The 17,907-nt window shown below is 32.1% G+C and overlaps 1 protein-coding gene across 1 annotated transcript in view; it reads left to right on the top strand.

Moving 5' to 3' along the window:
• The window catches only part of LOC126879895 (tachykinin-like peptides receptor 86C), an 883,727-nt gene that overhangs the window by 397,090 nt on the left and 468,730 nt on the right, over positions 1-17,907 (top strand). The gene's annotated exons all lie outside the window — the stretch shown is intronic.

Raw genomic sequence — 17,907 nt, 5'->3', positions numbered from 1 at the left:
TACTACTCAAAAAATTTAGTTTCGGCCTGGAGGGGGATGTGTCACGAGAAAAATCTTATTTCTCTGGACTATTAATAAAGTTTTTTCGGCCCGGTTAGATAATATTTTAGATTTTTTGGATCAATCTAAACAAAAAGGTATTTTGCAAATGTTCTCTTAAGTTGATCGTTTTCGAGTTATAACAGTTTAAAACTGAAAAAAGAACGAAAGATGGTGGTTTTCAAGCTAACTAAATTCAAGTTCAAATATTCTAATACAATCAAAAAAGAACCTTCTTTTTGGAAGTAACCAAAATTTTATTTGACCATAAAAGTAATTGTTCGAATATTAAAATTGTTAATAGGTAAATAATTAAAAATAATTAATATCAAATACAGCATGATAAATTGTAAAATATATACCTAATGGAAAATTGTTAACATCATGGGTATTAACAATGTGGTCAGCCACGAAATATAAAAACATGCTATCAATGTAAAAACAGGGATTACCTTAATAAAAAATGCAATTCTGCACAATGATAATAATTATGTGGTATGATTTATCTTTTGTGAATTTTAAGGGAAAATACATTTTTGTGTTAGTATGTAGGTATGTATAATGTAGATATTTATCAAAGTACCTACATACAGATATACAATAGGTTTGTTCTAGCATCAGTTTCAAACGGTTTGAAACCATCAGCGAATAGCGGAGCAGCGCTAGTAGAGGGGATAGCACTGGTGACTGTATTATGTTTTCTCACTGACCAACTGTTTGCTGACGGTTTTTGACTGGTTTGACTGTTTGCTAGAACAAACCTAACATGTATTCATTTTGATAAAATAAAAAACCAAATTGTGGAAACGGAAATCTTTGAAACGGAAAATACAATATTCATCAAGTTTTACGTCCAGGTACAATAATATACAGGGTGTCCGAAAAGATTGGTCATAAATTACACCACAGACTATGGGGTCAAAAATAGGTTGATTGAACCTCACTTACTTATATACAATAGTGCACACAAAAAAAGTTACAGCCCTTTAAAGTTACAAGATGAAAATCAATTTTTTTTTCATATATCTAAAACTCTTACAGATTTTTTATTGAAAATGGACATGTGGAATTCTTATGGCAGCAGCATCTTAAAAAAAAATAAAGTGAAATTTGTGCACCTCATAAAAATTTTATGGGGTTTTGTTCATTTAAACCCCTCAAACTTTTGTGTACGTTCCAATTAGATTATTATTGTAGCACCATTAGTTAAACACAATGTTTCTAAAACTTTTTTGCTTCTTAGTACTTTTTCGATAAGCCCGTGTTTATCGACATATTTTGAATATTTGTCGAATCCACCACATATTTGTATATGGTTAAGTACGATTATAGAGACCTGTTAATAATTTGAAAATTTATTTATAATTTACATTTTAGGTATATTTTGAAAAAGAAGGCACATCTCGATAAAAGGTGACTTGTCAAAAAAGACTAAGAGGCAAAAAAGTTTTAAAAACACTGTGTTTAACTAATGGTACCACAGTAATAGCTTAATTGGAACGTACACAAACATTTAGGGGGTTTAAAAGAACAAAACCCCCATCAAATTTTTATGTGAATATATTAAAAAAGAAGCCGTATCTCGATAAAAACTGGCTTATCGAAAAAATACTAGCAGGCAAAAAAGTTTTAAAGACATTGAGTTTAACCAATGGTACCACAATAATGAATTAATTGGAACGAACACAAAAGTTTGGGGGGTTTAAGGGAACAAAACCCCCATAAAATTTTTTAGGGGTGGACCAACTTCACTATAATTTTGTTTGAAGATACTCCTGTCATAAAAATGATATATGTCCATTTTCAATAAAAAATCTCTAATGGTTTTCAATATATTGAAGAAAATCGATTTTCATTTTGTAACTTCAAAGGGTTGTAACTTTTTTATGAGCACATTTGTACTAAGGTAAGTTAGGTTCAATCGAACTATTTTTGACCCCAGAATGTGTGGTATAATTTATGACCAATCTTTCCGGGACACCCTGTATAACTAATATGATGCCATACTTTTTTTTACTACTGTTTTTCCGGTTCCACCAGTCTTTTTTGTATTATAACAATATGAAAAATAAACGAGTAGTATTGGCAGAGATACTCATCGTCCACGACTGAGCCACTAAAAGCAGTCAGACACTCAAAGTTGCTCGTATCTAATCGTTTATTAAATCGAATGCCTTGCTGCAATTGAACACCGGCGATAGACACCTGTATCAGACACGTGTGGCTTCGTGTCTGACTGCTACATTTATCACACAGATCAAACACCAAACAAATAAAATTGTTTATCTAGAACAGATTTTTTATTTCTAGGTCAATATTTATTTAAAAAATGTAGATACTACTACAGATCAATTGAAAATTTCGGTATACTTCGAATATTGAAAAGTTGGACACCTGTTTATTGTTAAATTAGTAAGTCAACATTGGGGTTTATTTTTAGAATGAATTATACGTTTAATACAATATGGTGAATTTATCAACTTAATATCGTTAGTACCTCAAGTGGAAAAATTCATTTTTTACAATTTTGAGTGCTTTTATAATATAGTTACTTACATACTATATTATTGTAACGAAAGAGTTTTGAATCGGCGCAATAAACGGTCCCCACGATAGGGATGGGAAAAACCTACCGGTTTAAACCTAAAACCGGTTTTTTTACTTCGCAATAACCGGTTTTACCGGTTGTTTTTTTGTCCCGGTTATAACCGGTTTTTTCTTTTTAAAGTAAAAACCGGTTATTAGGTTTTTACGGTGATTAGGATTAGGTTAGGTATTATTTTGGATCCCAATCATAATTATTATTCTCAAGTAATTATTCCAAACAAAACCATAATTCAAATTTTATTTTATTTTACAAATACAGAAGCAAACTGAAAGTGCAATCTCACATCAGCCAGAAGCAATTTATAAGTTTTATTACAATATTTCCTTGAAATGATGTTTTTTATCATAATATTTACATAAGAAGTGATCTGGTTGAAGACGCAAACATCATCTATTTTTCACACTTAACTCTTGAAATTGAAAGTGGGTGAATTACTTTTTCTGATTACCAAAAATAATGCTCTGACTATGAATATCAAATTACTGATTACGAATACGAATCTCCAAGAATTTCCCTACGTTTTCAAAACGATACACCCATACAGGAAGAATTAAATGAGTTAAAATGTACCTATTCTACAAATATACAAACGTGTTAAAAGTAATACATGATAAATTTTTTTTTGATGGTAGTAAAAATAAAAGATAGATTGCATTATCCAATTTATTTGTAAGTAAAATATTTATGTTGATATTATTTTTTTTAAATCCCATTTCAAAGAGTCTGGGAAATTTTTTATAAGTTGAAATGGTTGGGGATTTTTTTGGGTTTGGGAGGATAGGAAAATTGGTGGGTATTTTAGAGGATTATATTTTTAAATGGTAAATTAAATATGCATCATTAATTGAATACAATAATTGCATATTATATTCTACTCTCATAATATATTCAATGACGATAGAACCTGAATTATTTCAATGCTCTCTGTTGAGCAGTAGTATAATAATAATTTTGGTTTACTGTTCTCTACATCTGACTACTGAAATTCACAAATCTTTGAGATTGACACAAATCAAATTTTATTTCGATCCAATGTATATTTAATCTTATGCTATATTATATTTAATAATAATCAATAAATATATAATAATAAAATAATAAATAAATATATTAATTAATAGAATAAAATAGTTTTATTAAAAATTGTGTTTTATGTATATTGATATTTATGTTCTTTCCGAAAAAACCAAAAATCGGTTTTTCCAAAAACCGGTTTTTTTGGCCGGTTATAACCGCCAGGTTAAACCGTAAGCAAAAAAAACCGGTATAACCGAAAACCGGTGTTTTGTCAAAAACCGCCATCCCTACCCCACGACCAGCGAATTCCAACCGTCGCGTCCGGTAGTAGGCGTGACGTCAGAGAAGCGACCGCGCTGTGAGCGAGGATCTCTCCAGAATTTTCATCAGGTCTATAGAAGTAGTCTAAGAGCTGGGAGCGGATTTTGTGCGTGATAAGTAATATGGAAAAACTATATGGGGATATGTTGAACTAGTTGTGTAGGTACATTACTTTCCCCAACTGCCGCAAACCAGACTGGGGGACGAGGGTAGATAAGGGGTCAAAGTCGCGGTTTTTATTATTTTTTTGTGACGCTCTTGATAGAGATAGTGCACCAAAATTTGGGAATTAGTAGGTCATGGCGTAACTAATTATAATCTCCAGGGGCGGAAACCTGCGTGGCCGACAAAGGGGTGGGGGAAGGGGTGAATATAAAAATTATAATTGGGTTTTTTGTGACGTTCCTGATAGATATAGTGCACCAAAATTTGGGAATAAGTAGACCATGACATAACTAAGTAAAATCCCCAGAGTCGGAAACCAGATTGGGGGACGAGGGTAGTTATAAGGGGTTAAAGTTGAGGTTTTTATTATTTTTTTTTGTGACGCTCATGATCGAGATAGTGAACCAAAATTTGGGAGTAACTAGTTCATGACGTAACTAATTAAAATCCCCAGGGGCGGAAACCTGCGTGGCTGAGAAAGGGGTGGGGGAAGGGGTGAATATAAAAATTATAATTGGGTTTTTTGTGACGTTCCTGATAGATATAGTGCACCAAAATTTGGGAATAAGTAGACCATGACATAACTAAGTAAAATCCCCAGAGCCGGAAACCAGATTGGGGGACGAGGGTAGGTATAAGGGGTTAAAGTTGAGGTTTTTATTATTTTTTTTTGTGACGCTCATGATCGAGATATTGAACCAAAATTTGGGAGTAACTAGTTCATGACGTAACTAATTAAAATCCCCAGGGGCGGAAACCTGCGTGGCTGAGAAAGGGGTGGGGGAAGGGGTGAATATAAAAATTATAATTGGGTTTTTTGTGACGTTCCTGATCGAGATAGTGCACCAAAATTTGGGAATAAGTAGATCATGAAAAAACTAAATAAAATCTCCAGGGGCGGACAAGGGTGAATACGCAAAATTTTTGGGTTATGCTCGTCATCGAGAATATGTCCGTAACTTGCACAATTGATTCATTGTAGAATCAAAATCCAAATGGGCGGACAGTGTCAATCCAAAACGGTGTCACAATATTCTCATAAAAAATGTAGAGAAAAATTTAAATTTCTAATATTTTCAAAAAATTTTTATAACATTGATTTATGTAAATAATTATAATTATTGTTCTCGAAATTTTTATTATTAATTGATAGAAACAATGATGAAATTATATTCATTTTGGAATTTTTCATTGGAAAATATAATTTTATTTACATCTACAAGTATTAAGAGGGTACATCAGTGTGTCATTAATATTAATTCGAGCGAAAGTTTTGCCGCACCGTTTTTCGAAAGTTTTGCGAACCTTTGGCAACAGTGCGTCGGAAGTAGGTGACACTATCAAAGACGAAAGCAAAATATTTGTAATAATAGGCATTGTGATAACGGTGACTATTTCTCTATGTTGCCAAATGTTTTCAGTTAAGTTTGGTTTCTTGTTATAGATAAACGATTTTAGTAGTTCCAATGTGACACAAAATCTAGGCATGGGATAAAAAGTTTATTCGAAAAAAGTGTAATTTTTTGTTCTTCTTTTAATTTAATTATACTTAGAGTAATTTCCACATACTAACATTTTTTTCAAATTAGGCTGTGTACCGCCATTCTTTAACCTTCCGATGACCAACCTTTTTTTGTTACTTTTTTTGTTTGAAAGTAATGTACACAACTAGTTCAACATATCCCCATATAGTTTTTCCATATTACTTATCACGCACAAAATCCGCTTCTATCTCTCCGACTAAAGGGTAGACATTTCTAGAACAGGATCTATTTTCTATTTAAGCGAAGCGCGCTTTTATTTGGGTCAGTTTAAGCTAGAGTTTCTAAAGTAAACTTGTATAAATAAATTAATAAAGTCTTATATAAGTACGAACCGTTCGTTTTATTGTTACATTATAATATGTATATTATATAAATAAAAGTCCCCATTAATTCTAAAATTTTAAATATTTTGGAACAGATGCATTTTTATCACAAAAGCGTAAAAAAACAATTTTAAAAATATCGTCAATTAGAATGAAAACAATACAATATATATTTTTATAATATATTTATTAGATCAAAGATTACTACGTACTTAAAAATTCTTATCAAACTTAAAACAAGTAATTCTAATTAAATAAGAAAATTATTGAACGTGGTTAGGTATAATAATTATGATTAAAATAAACCCCTGAGCCGTTCAAAATATTTAAAAATAATATTAAAAATTTTATCTGACTACCTCTACATAATCTTAACATTACTTCAGATCATTATCCAATCGTAGTTTCCATACTGACTTAGTCTAACTAAAACCATGAAAAAAAATAAATACTGAAAGAGTACATTAACCTTTAACTACCCGCGCATCAAGTTATAGCATAACTACACGCGTGGCGTACTTTATACGCCACAAGAAAATTCACTTAAAAACAGCGGATTTGTTTTTTTTTTGAAAAAATACACTTTGTTGTTTGTTATAAACCTTATTCGGTATCAGAGAATACTTGGAGTTCCTTCTCAGTAAGCCAATTGGGATTTATAACTGGAATCATGAAATAACTGGATTCCATGATAAATAAAATTACTAATAAATTTTTTTTAATGTGATTTTTTACAGGAGAAAATTATTGTTTATAAAGACAAATATATTTTGTGCCATAATGACTAAAAAACAATTGAAATATGTACTTATATTACTACTTATATTAATATAATCGTGGCGTATATTGTCCACCGCCGGAAACAACAAATAATAAACTGTAAATTACTATCTTCCCAGAAAGCCGATTATAACGAAACTAAAACCAAATTGTAAATCACATTCCAGTGATAGGTTAGAGAGATACACAAGGTCAAAAATTAAATTTTTAAATATATTTGCAATAGAATTCTTATATCTGGCGTACAAAGTACGCCAGCGCGTGTAGTTAAAGGTTAACTACACAAATCTAAACAAAGATTCGAAGCAGAAAAGATACTTACAACAAAACAATTAAAATGGAATCAACTATTCTAAATAGAAAATAAGCCACAGTTTAACTAAAGAAATGATTTTATTAACGCTTCGACGCCCAAATCGGATGTCGTTGTCAAAATACAAAATCATACTACATTTTTTTAGTTAAATTGTGGCTTATTTTACATTTAGAATAATTAATTATAAAAATGCCACAAGGAAATAGCTTCGGAACAAAATTAAATTTTTTTGACATCCATTTTATTGCGATCTATTTTATACAAAATAATAAACAATACAAATGAGTGTTAAGAAAATGAATCAATCTCTATCCATCCAGTGGTCAATACCTAAAAGAGTATATTAATAATTGAATTAATACAGTTATTAATAATTAATTGAATTAATTTGAACAGTACAATAGTAATTGGAATAGATAAAGAAGTAATTGGAATGGGTAATTATACTAAATTTATAATCAAGATGCAGTAGAAATAAACAAAGCAAGACACGTTAAATGCTACTAGGAGCACTCCCGAATCATAATTTACAATATGTATAAACTTTGAAAATCATCATTTGGGATTTACAATGTATATTACATTGTAAATTATAATTTGGGAGTGCTCCTAGTAGCATTTAAGGTGTCTTGCATTGTTTATTTCTACTGCATTTTGATTGTAAAAGTATAGTTTCTAGTGTTGAGGTCAAGAGTGTGTAAACTTTTTAGTCTTCTGTTCTGTAGGGGTGTCAGGAGATTGGTGACCAATATGTTTGGGTGAACCTGTAGTCTATTGTGGTACTTAAAGTACAGAAAATAATTTCTTCTTTGACGGTTTGGACTTAGAAATTCCTATGTATATTATTGATGGAAGTGCACCAAGGAGCTTCGCGCAATTTCCTTAGAACTTTTGATTGAAAGCGCTGTATCTTTACGTTGATTGATATATCTTGAGTAGGTTTTTTTCACTGGCCTACTCAAGCCAGTGTAGTACTGGTTTCACTGGCTTGAGTAGGCCAGTGATTTCTTTTTGAGTAAAATGGAAGTGGTAAAACTTTTCATTAAAGCAATTTTAAACGTAATAAACAAAAATTATTTTAGAGCGAAATTATTTGAAAATCACTTTAAAAAACGAGTGGATGGCAAAGGGTCTTCTCTGTACATGAAAAACATAGTATGATCAGCTAATTCACGCACCCACAAATAAGTTAGTAAGAAAACTATATAGAAATTACAAAAATAGATGAAAATTCTATTGACTCTCTATAGATCAAATTCGGGAATAGGTTCAATTCTCACACATGGATGATTTTTCGCCGGTAAAAATTCCCCCAGTTGAGGGAAAATCCTTGGTAGAATGCCAATATTCTTGCTAAAATCTACTATAAATTCGATCTGTCACTTTCGATTTATGATATGGAGATGAAGAACAAGCATTCATCCTAACCGGGGTATCTTTCTATGATTTTAAAGTTATTGTATTGTGGTATTTGTATATTATAATATATTATATTAGATTTAATAGTTTAATGGTACCTAAGTAGTATCTTTAATAATAAGTCAAATTTTAATTAAGAATTTGTGAAACTAAGCGTATGTTTAACTAAAATTTTAGTCAGTTTTTAGTAAAGATAGTAAATTAAATGGGTATGAGTAAAACTGGCAATAGAAGTATTTTCTCAAAAAATTGATAATGTGTGGCTACTTTCGGCATGGCATTAGATACAGGGCAAAAGTAGATACAACTTTTAAAAGCGTATTCTAGCATCACAAGTTGAGCCCTCTCAGCTTCAATTCGATCGTGCTTATCTCACAAAATGATCCCTATAACGAATAAAAACTTTATTTGTGACTCCGATACCTGTGTGCAATTGATTGCATTTAATAATGCAATCTCTTTAAGCTCTAAATTCCCGTGTGAGGTCTTTCAGAGTCACCAGATCTGTTAATCCTACGGTCTTTTGAATATTTGAAACTATTGGCAACATTGGTTTCAGTTACATGTGTGAGATGACGTATCTTGGATTATTTTAGTAGAGTCAGAGCCGGACATTTCAGTGCATCAGGAAACTACTGAGCAAACGTTGTGAGGATAATAATAAAGAAAATAAAAAATATTATTTTGACTGCTTCTGTTATAAACAGTATGAATTGTAACATTGTATGTGATTAAACAATGTAAGTAACAAATATTTATTTTATAAGTTACATTGCCTTTGTTTAAACTTGATATTTGTTTGAACTAAAATAAAACTGATACTGTGGGTACTAAAGAGGTTCTAAAAATGTTTCTAAAAATGTCTTGTGGCATTTCAAGTTAATTATTTTATTTCTATGGAACTAAACCACGATTGAAATCTTCACCTAGGAAATCGTGTTCAAAAAGATTATTTTAAAAAATCTGTGATTGTTTATTAATTGGCGTTATGTTTAGCCAAAAATTGACAAATGACTTATTTGGCCTCGATCTTGTATGACAATAGGCAAGTCGTGTTTTTGCCTCGCATATCCTTATTGGTCTGGTGACTGTTTTGTAAATTCTGGCTTTCATTTCTTTCCCTATATGTATTTTTATGTCTCCACCTTGTTTCAATCAGACAACCTGCAAACATAATATGTTTGCATATTATGTTTATCGAAAATATCTACCAAAACAATATATTATATTGTTATGGTATGTTGATTTTTAACGAAGAGGAGTAAACTAAAAATACAGATTCACACTCAAGAAAGTTACTAGAAAAGTTACCAAATTCATCTTCTTTTTTTTTATCATATCAGCTTTCGATGATAATCCATACCTATTATATTATACTAATACATCGGTAAAGAGTTCTAAAAGCAACTGTTTTTATATAAAAGTAGACTAAAAATCTAAAAATTAAAGGAATAATGCAGAAAACACAAAAAATGGCCGATATATTTAATTAACCTATCTTCTTCTCTTCATTTGAATGGCCTTAGCTGCCAGGGCTATCCGGCCAGGATCCGTGAATATAGACTTGAATATTCAAGAGCCGTACCTGAGGTACATCTGGGCTTAAGCTCATAGCTCCTGAATCTGAAATATTAAGAGATAAAAAAAAAACTTTGTAATTGTTTATAAGTTCCATAACTAAAGTTCTACTATTAATGGTCTAGTACTAGTACTACCACGCAAAACCGCACTAAGCACAAAGCACATGCATTGCAAGCAAGCATAAAGTCATAAAGTTTTTAAGCAAGCTACACACGAGTCATTGTTGATGTTAAAAACTTTTGCACTGCGATTAATGTCTTTGAGTTTAAATTTTTAAACAACACATCAGTTAATGTCGGATCACCTTCTAGTTCCCTTCTAAGCAACTGGGACTCTCTTTGGAACCTAGTACATTCCAATAAAACATGTTGTAAAGTTCCTACACTGCCACATAAACACTGGTTTGAATTCACTACCTTCAATCTAAATAAATGTACAGGAACACTACAATGTCCACTTCTCATGCGACACATTTGTGTGATTATACCTCTCCCCAGGTTGGGAAATTTTGTAAACCATGCCTTTTTATATGGAACTGTAACTTGTGAACAATAAGTAATTCCTTTTGCCTGTCCTATTTGTTGGAATCGATTTTCCCAACCGATCCATAGGTTTTCTTTATATTTAATTTGAAAATCTTTTAAGGAGGCCTTTGGTTCTTCACTGATGGGCAGCTTTCTTCCAAGATTCGCAAGATGGTCAGCTCTATCATTCCCAATAATTCCAGTGTGACTTGGAATCCATGCAAATTTAATTTCTGTATGTTGTTCATCAAATTCACATAGTTTTTGTTTTAGTTGGAGAGTTTGTGAGTCTATTGCCGCCTTGTAGCTTGATCTTGTGATTTTTTCTAGAGCACTCTTAGAATCACTACAGATGAGGCACTTTGTAAAATTATTCTGTTGGATTAACTCTAATGCTTTTTTAATGGCAAATACTTCTGCTGAGCAAATTGAATTAGCGGAGGGTAATCTTGCTGTTAACTGTGTTCTCTCGTTAAGGTATATCCCAATACCTACATTACCTTGTTTATCTTTGGATCCATCTGTGAAAATAAGTTTATATTCCGACCAGTTATTGAGGTACCATTCCATAAACTTGGTTTGGTTATTTGCTTCTTTGCCCATATTGACAGTTTCATAAGCCATAGGAGAAATCTGAATATTAAGTGGAAAGGAGTGACAAGGAAATAAGGAGCTATGTGCTACCTCATGAATTTCATGTAAAGTATTCTGGAAAGCAGCCAGTATTGGTGGGAAATATTTTCTTCTCCAAAAACTAAAGTAACCCAGAAAGACATTGTGAAATTGCTCAATTGAGGCATATATTGGGTTGTCATAGGCTACTACTTTTAAAATGAATTTAGATGCTAGCCATATTCTTCTGAGATCTAACGGTGTTTCTCCACACTCTGACAAAATTATATGAACTGGAGAAGACCTCATAAATCCCCCCACCACTCTAAGAGCTCTATACTGAACCTTATCCAATTTTGCAAGTAGAGAACGTGCACAACCTCCCAGAAAAATGGATCCATAGTCAAGATGTGATCTAATGTATGCCTTATATAGAGTGAGTAAAGTTGCAGGATGTGCTCCCCACCAAGTTCGACACAAACAACGAATAATATTGACTCCACTGGAAGCCCTCAATGCCATCTTTTCAATTTGACTTCTCCAAGAAAGGGAACTATCTAGAATAACTCCCAAATGAGAAACTTCTTGTTTCCAATCTAAACGTGTGTTATTCACTGATATTAGTAAATTCGGAATATTATTCCTATTTCTATCAAAAAAAATTGCTTGACTCTTGCTAGATGACAGACACATTCCCATATCATGAAGTTTATTAGAAATACTTTCTACTGTACCATTCAATTTTTCCACAACATCCACCCAGCTGTTGCCGGAGCAATAGAGGGCAACATCGTCTGCATACTGAGTAATTAGAACATCCTCTGGCACAAAAAATGAAATTATATTGATGACAATATTAAATAGTACTGGACTCAAAGGGGAACCCTGAGGAAGGCCCACATTGGTAGTTCTTGGTCCTAGCAGATTTAAGGAAATAGGATCACGAACAGACACCAAACGATTAGTCAATAAATGTTTAACCAATTCAATAAGTAACCATGGCAAATTGAGATCTCCCAAAGCGTCCAATAATTGGATGATTGACACTTTATCATATGCAGAAGAAATGTCTAACATAACAGCAGCTGCTGGTTTCCTTTTTGAGATATTCATTGAGATTTCATTGACCAGATGAATTATGTTTTCAGACACCCCTCTACCTTTACGAAAGCCAGTCTGGAAAGGCGATAGGATCATAAAATGTTCTACATACCAATCTAACCTTATTTTTATCATGTTCTCTAAAAGTTTACTAACACACGATGATAAAACGATTGGTCTCCAGCCCGAAAGACAATTTATATTTTTATTGGGTTTGGGAATTAAACACACTGTTTGTGATTTCCATTGAGTGGGAATATGCATTCCCTCCTTTAAACATAAATTGAAAAATTTTAACAGGAACTTGATTGCTGACTCTGGAAGATGTTGCAACATAGAAAATGTTATACCATCCTGGCCCGGCACAGTATCCTTTCGTTCAACCAAAACCAATGAAAGTTCGTTTAAAGTGAAGAGTTCACACTCGATAGTATTAGATTTCACTGGGTGAGACGCAATGTCCTCAAATACAGGTGGAGTCAATGAACAAAGCATTTCCTCCCCTAACGATGAATTACTAGGAGTTCTAACTGAGGCTTTAGTGAAAGCCTTATGGAAACTTCTCACTTTTCTCCACATTACTGATATTGGAGTATCAGGTGAAATTGTGGAACAAAACACAACAAATGATTTTTTCTTTTTGGATTTAAGTTCTTTTTTACAATATGCCCTAATTTTTTTAAAATTAATGAAGTTTTCTAAAGAAGGTACCTGTTTGAACTGCTTGACTGCCTCCCTCTTTGATTTAATTAAAACTGAACACTCTTCATCCCACCAAGGTAATTGTGGTTTATGGAATCTAACACGCTTTTTCTTAGGGATGAACCTGTTTGCTGCGTCTAATATTAGGTTTTGAAAATCTGTGTAAGACTCATTAGGGATGTTGTTAATGTTAGACTCAATATATTGGTTGAATTGTTCCCAATTGGCTTTTTTCACATTAAAGATACTGCGATCTTGAAGAGGGTCATTTCCTTGGGGACTATTTCTATCCTGCCCGTAACACACTACAAAAGGAAAGTGATCACTTGCTCCTATCTCTGGAAAAACTTCCCAGAGGCAGTCCACAGCCAAATCTGGAGATGCTATAGCTACGTCAGGGACACTGTTTGAGTCAGGCGGTGAGATTCTTGTCGCCTCACCCGTATTGAGAAAACACAAGTTATCCTCCTCCAAAAGATCTGCAAGACGATTGCCGTTCGGATTGTTAGATGATGAACCCCATAAAGAATGTTGGCAATTCAAGTCACCTATGAAGAAAAACGGTTTATCACACATTTGAACCAATTCTCTAAAGATCTCCTTACGAAAACGAACATCTGGTGTCTTATACGATCCTATAATAAAAATTTTTTCAAATTTGATAATGATAGCCTGCCATTTTTCAGGCAAGTGAATATGTGAAATGTCTATCCTATCAGCTGCCAGAGACTGATGAATAAGTACAGCTATTCCACCCCATCCATCAATCCTATCATCCCTATAGCAGTAAAAATTGGGAATATGCAAGTGCTGTGAAAATTTCAGATGTGTTTCATTTAGAAGAATGATATTAACATCGTATTCGTTAAGAAACACCATTAGATCTTGCTTATTGTTAAAGAAACCATTAATATTCCAATGCAAAATATTAAATATCATAACTATATATATAATTTGTTACTATTATTTTTTTTTTATTTTTAATATAAAAAATAATATATTATATTATCTGTAAGAAATAAATGAAAATTCAGTCAACACTACTTTTACTAAAATTAGATGTATTATGTGACTCATCAAAACCTGCAAAATCCATATTATTATCAGAGGTTAAATCAACGTTTTTTGAAAATACACTATCCTGAGAATGTACACGATTGCTTGTTAATGAGAGTGCAAAACTTGGGCCTTGTGATCCCGTATACTTTTGTGAATCATTTAATTTGTTTAAAATCGGTAATCTAGGTAAATTTCTGCTTAGATCCTCATTTAATAGAGCTTTATGCGCCTCTTTGTCATAACTAATGTCTTTAAGAATTACTTTATTTTTCCTTTTAACTGGGACCACATGACTTTGACTCTGGAAATGGGGAGTGGAGGATGGGGATTTTTGAAGTGCTTGAGTAAATGCTCTGGGTGAGCTGGATAGTAAAGAAGGAAAATCCCTACTTCTCCTCTGAAACATTCTCGAATTCTCTGGCTTTTCCTTAATTGGGGGAAACAGCTTGGCAGCTTCAAAAAAGGTGAGATCTTGGAAGACCATTACTTCATTTATCTTTTTCTGTCTTTCGAATTCTTTGCAAATTTTATTTGTGGCAAGGTGATCAAGATCGCAGTATAGGCATTTTGGTACAGAAACTGTGCAGCTTTGTACTGTATGTTCATCGGAACATTTCGGGCATCTTGCTTTTCCCCTGCACTGTCTTTGTGAGTGCCCAAATCTTAGGCATTTGAAGCATTGCTGTACAGGAGGGATGTATGGATCTACTGTTACCAAGTTTGAATATATGCTTATTTCTTTAGGGGGAGTTCTTACGTCAAAGAGTAGTTGTACAGTTCCTGTTGGAATGTATGTAACGGTCCCACTGCTATCTAAAACTCTTCTGTTAAGTCTTCTGGCCGATATAATTTTCACGTTTTTTTGTAATTTACTGTCGTTAACTATGTTTTCCATTGAAATATTTATACTTACATCTCTAATAATACCCCTTGATGTTAGCATTTTTTGAGGTATATAAGCAAGAAATCCTTTCTCAAGGATTTCTGTACTATTTAGTACCATATTTGCCTGTTTGGAGGTGTTAAAAATTACTCCAATTCTATTCATGCCTTTTCTACTAATTTCTTTAATTCCAGTCGTACCCATTGTATGAAATACTTTCCCAATATCCATAGGATGGATATTTCCTGCTTTTCCCTTGTCACTCTCTATCATAATAAGGAATGGGCCGAAGTCAGTGTCCTTGTATTCAACTTTTCTTCTACTAATATTTTCAATCCTAGATGATAAGTTATTAACTTCTGTTAACATGATCTGATCGTTTTGGAATTTATTTTTTAAAGCACAGAGTTCTTTTTCTATTAAATTAATGTTATTTTTATGTCTCGGGGCTAGCATGTGTATGGAATTTAAAAAAATTTGCGAGTTCAATGAAAGCAAAGCATAGATCCCGCCCCCTTTGTCAGGGGGGCCGGGAGAGTTAGTGTCCATCTCCTAAGCCAGCCTCTACTTTACTATACTACTGCTACTATGATTATATAAAGGCAAAACTTACAGAAAAGTCCTTAGTATTTCTAATTCACTACTAACGTATTATCCCGTTTTAACTTTTAAATTAACTACTAAATTAATGTTCAAACACTAACTAACTATATCTACAGTATAATTACTTAATTTATAACAATTTTAACGCGATGATTTAAGATTTTTCTAAAAAATAAAACTTGACGTCTATCCTTCAAGTCGAAACTTTTTTCTCCCTTATGCTGAGCTGATTTGACGTTTATTCTAATTAACCTATAAAATGACAGAGGTGCCAAAATTTCATAAATGTCATTAGTGTCAAAATTTAATAACAGTGGAGTAAACTTGCCTGCGGTTGGACCAATTAGAAACAAGCATTACGGCGCGGTAAATTTGAATCACTCCTCTTGGTTAAAAAACAAACAATAGATATTTTCGATGGTTTTTATTATTTCTAGAGGTATCCCTTTTGCGTCCAATAAAGGGATAACCTCCTTTAATTTGACCCTGTCAAATTCACGCAACATAAATATGGACCTTTTTAAGAACCACGCCACATAAATATGCCGGCTTGTTGTATTCTAATAATTTTATGTCGGTGCGTGACCTTCCCTACCTAAAACCTTGTGTTCTACTAGTGTTATAATTTCATTCATTTTTTTTTCTATCACTTTGGTTGTTAATTTTTATGTTGTGTTTAATAAATTAATTCCTCTGCAATTCTCCGGGTCCGATTTGTCTCCCTTTTTGGAAAGAGTTATTATTGTTATTTTATTTTTTGGATTAGTTTTAATAGTTGTTGTTTAGTAAGATTTTGTCCTCTGTACTTTATGAACGCATTTGATAAAATTTGTCCTCTTCTGATGAATTTCTATTTTTTAATCAAAAACAAGCGTAAAATGTAATTTTTCTTACAGCCAATTATGGCTTAATAAAAGAAATACAATAGTTAAGTGTAAGTGTCTCAATATCTTTTTATTTTAATTCCGACATACACAAAACATATTGTTTGTGTTGAGAGGTGACTCAAATTTTTTTGCAGAAATTGATTGAAAATAAATCAAATAATAATATTTGAGTTATCCTCCCTCTCAAAAAGGTCCGGAACATTGTTTAAATAATCAAAATGGCAAAAAATGAAGGAAAAATTCGATTTTATTCTTCCTTTTTTTATTATAACTTTAAAAGTATTCATTTCCGAGAAAAGTTGTACTAACATAAAAGTTGCGTAATTAAATTTCCTACAAGATAGAATTAGTTAAAAATTTAAAAAATAGTCACCCTAGTTGGAAAATGGCAATAATTGCGAAAAAAACATACAAAATCAAGTATTGGCATTTTACGTTTTTCAACCATTTATGCTACACTTAGGACCTTTATATTTCACTCAGGAAAACTTTATGATACAGTAAAACAACACTGTAAATTTCATTAAGATCGGTTCAATAGATTTTGCAAAATAAATTTCGCAATCCAGCTTTCGAAAAAAAATTCATTTTTTCAAAATGTTACAGGACCGAAAATAAAGCAGAGAGCAAGTTGAAATTTTTTTTACTTATAAAAGTGTACTGTACCTTTCATTTGCAATTTGCAAAATTCAAATCGATTAATTACCACGGCGTCAGGAAATTTTTTAAATAAACATTAATTTTTGGTGCTACGCGCAGGACAGCGATGTTCGATTCATACAAGTTGATTTCCACCAAAATTTCTTCCAATCTTTATCTAATATATTATTTTCTTACTCTATATTTTGTTGTATTTTAATATTTTAATTCCACAAAAATCAAACTAATTTTATTATTGTTTGTGAAATATTGTTTAAACAATTGCATATATTTAAAAATAATTTATTATTAAGTTTCAATCATTATCAAAGGTCATTGGAATGACCAATCAGAGCAAACTATCCGCTGTCCTGCGCGTAGCACCAATAATTAATGTTTATTTAAAAAAATTCCTGACGCCGTGGTGTTAATAGATTTTAATTCTGCAAAATGGCAAATGAAAGGTACAGTACATTTCTATAAGCAAGAAAAAATTCAACTTTCTATCTGCTTTATTTTGAGTCCTGTAACATTTTGAAAAAATGAATTTTTTTTGCGAAAGCTGGATTGCGAAATTTATTTTGCAAAATCTATTGAACCGATCTTAATGAAATTTACCATAATATTTTACTGTATCATAAAGCTTTCCTGGGTGAAATACGAAGGTCCTAAGTGTAGCATAAATGGTTTAAAAACGTTAAATGCGAATACTTGTTTTTGTATGGTTTTTTCGCAATCATCGCTATTTTGTAACAAGGGTGACTATTTTTTAAATTTTTAAACA

The sequence above is a fragment of the Diabrotica virgifera genome, chromosome 2, assembly GCF_917563875.1.
Source record: "Diabrotica virgifera virgifera chromosome 2, PGI_DIABVI_V3a".
Classification (NCBI taxonomy): domain Eukaryota; kingdom Metazoa; phylum Arthropoda; class Insecta; order Coleoptera; family Chrysomelidae; genus Diabrotica; species Diabrotica virgifera.
Note: the sequence above shows the minus strand (reverse complement) of the source record. Positions and strands in the feature narration are given on the sequence as shown.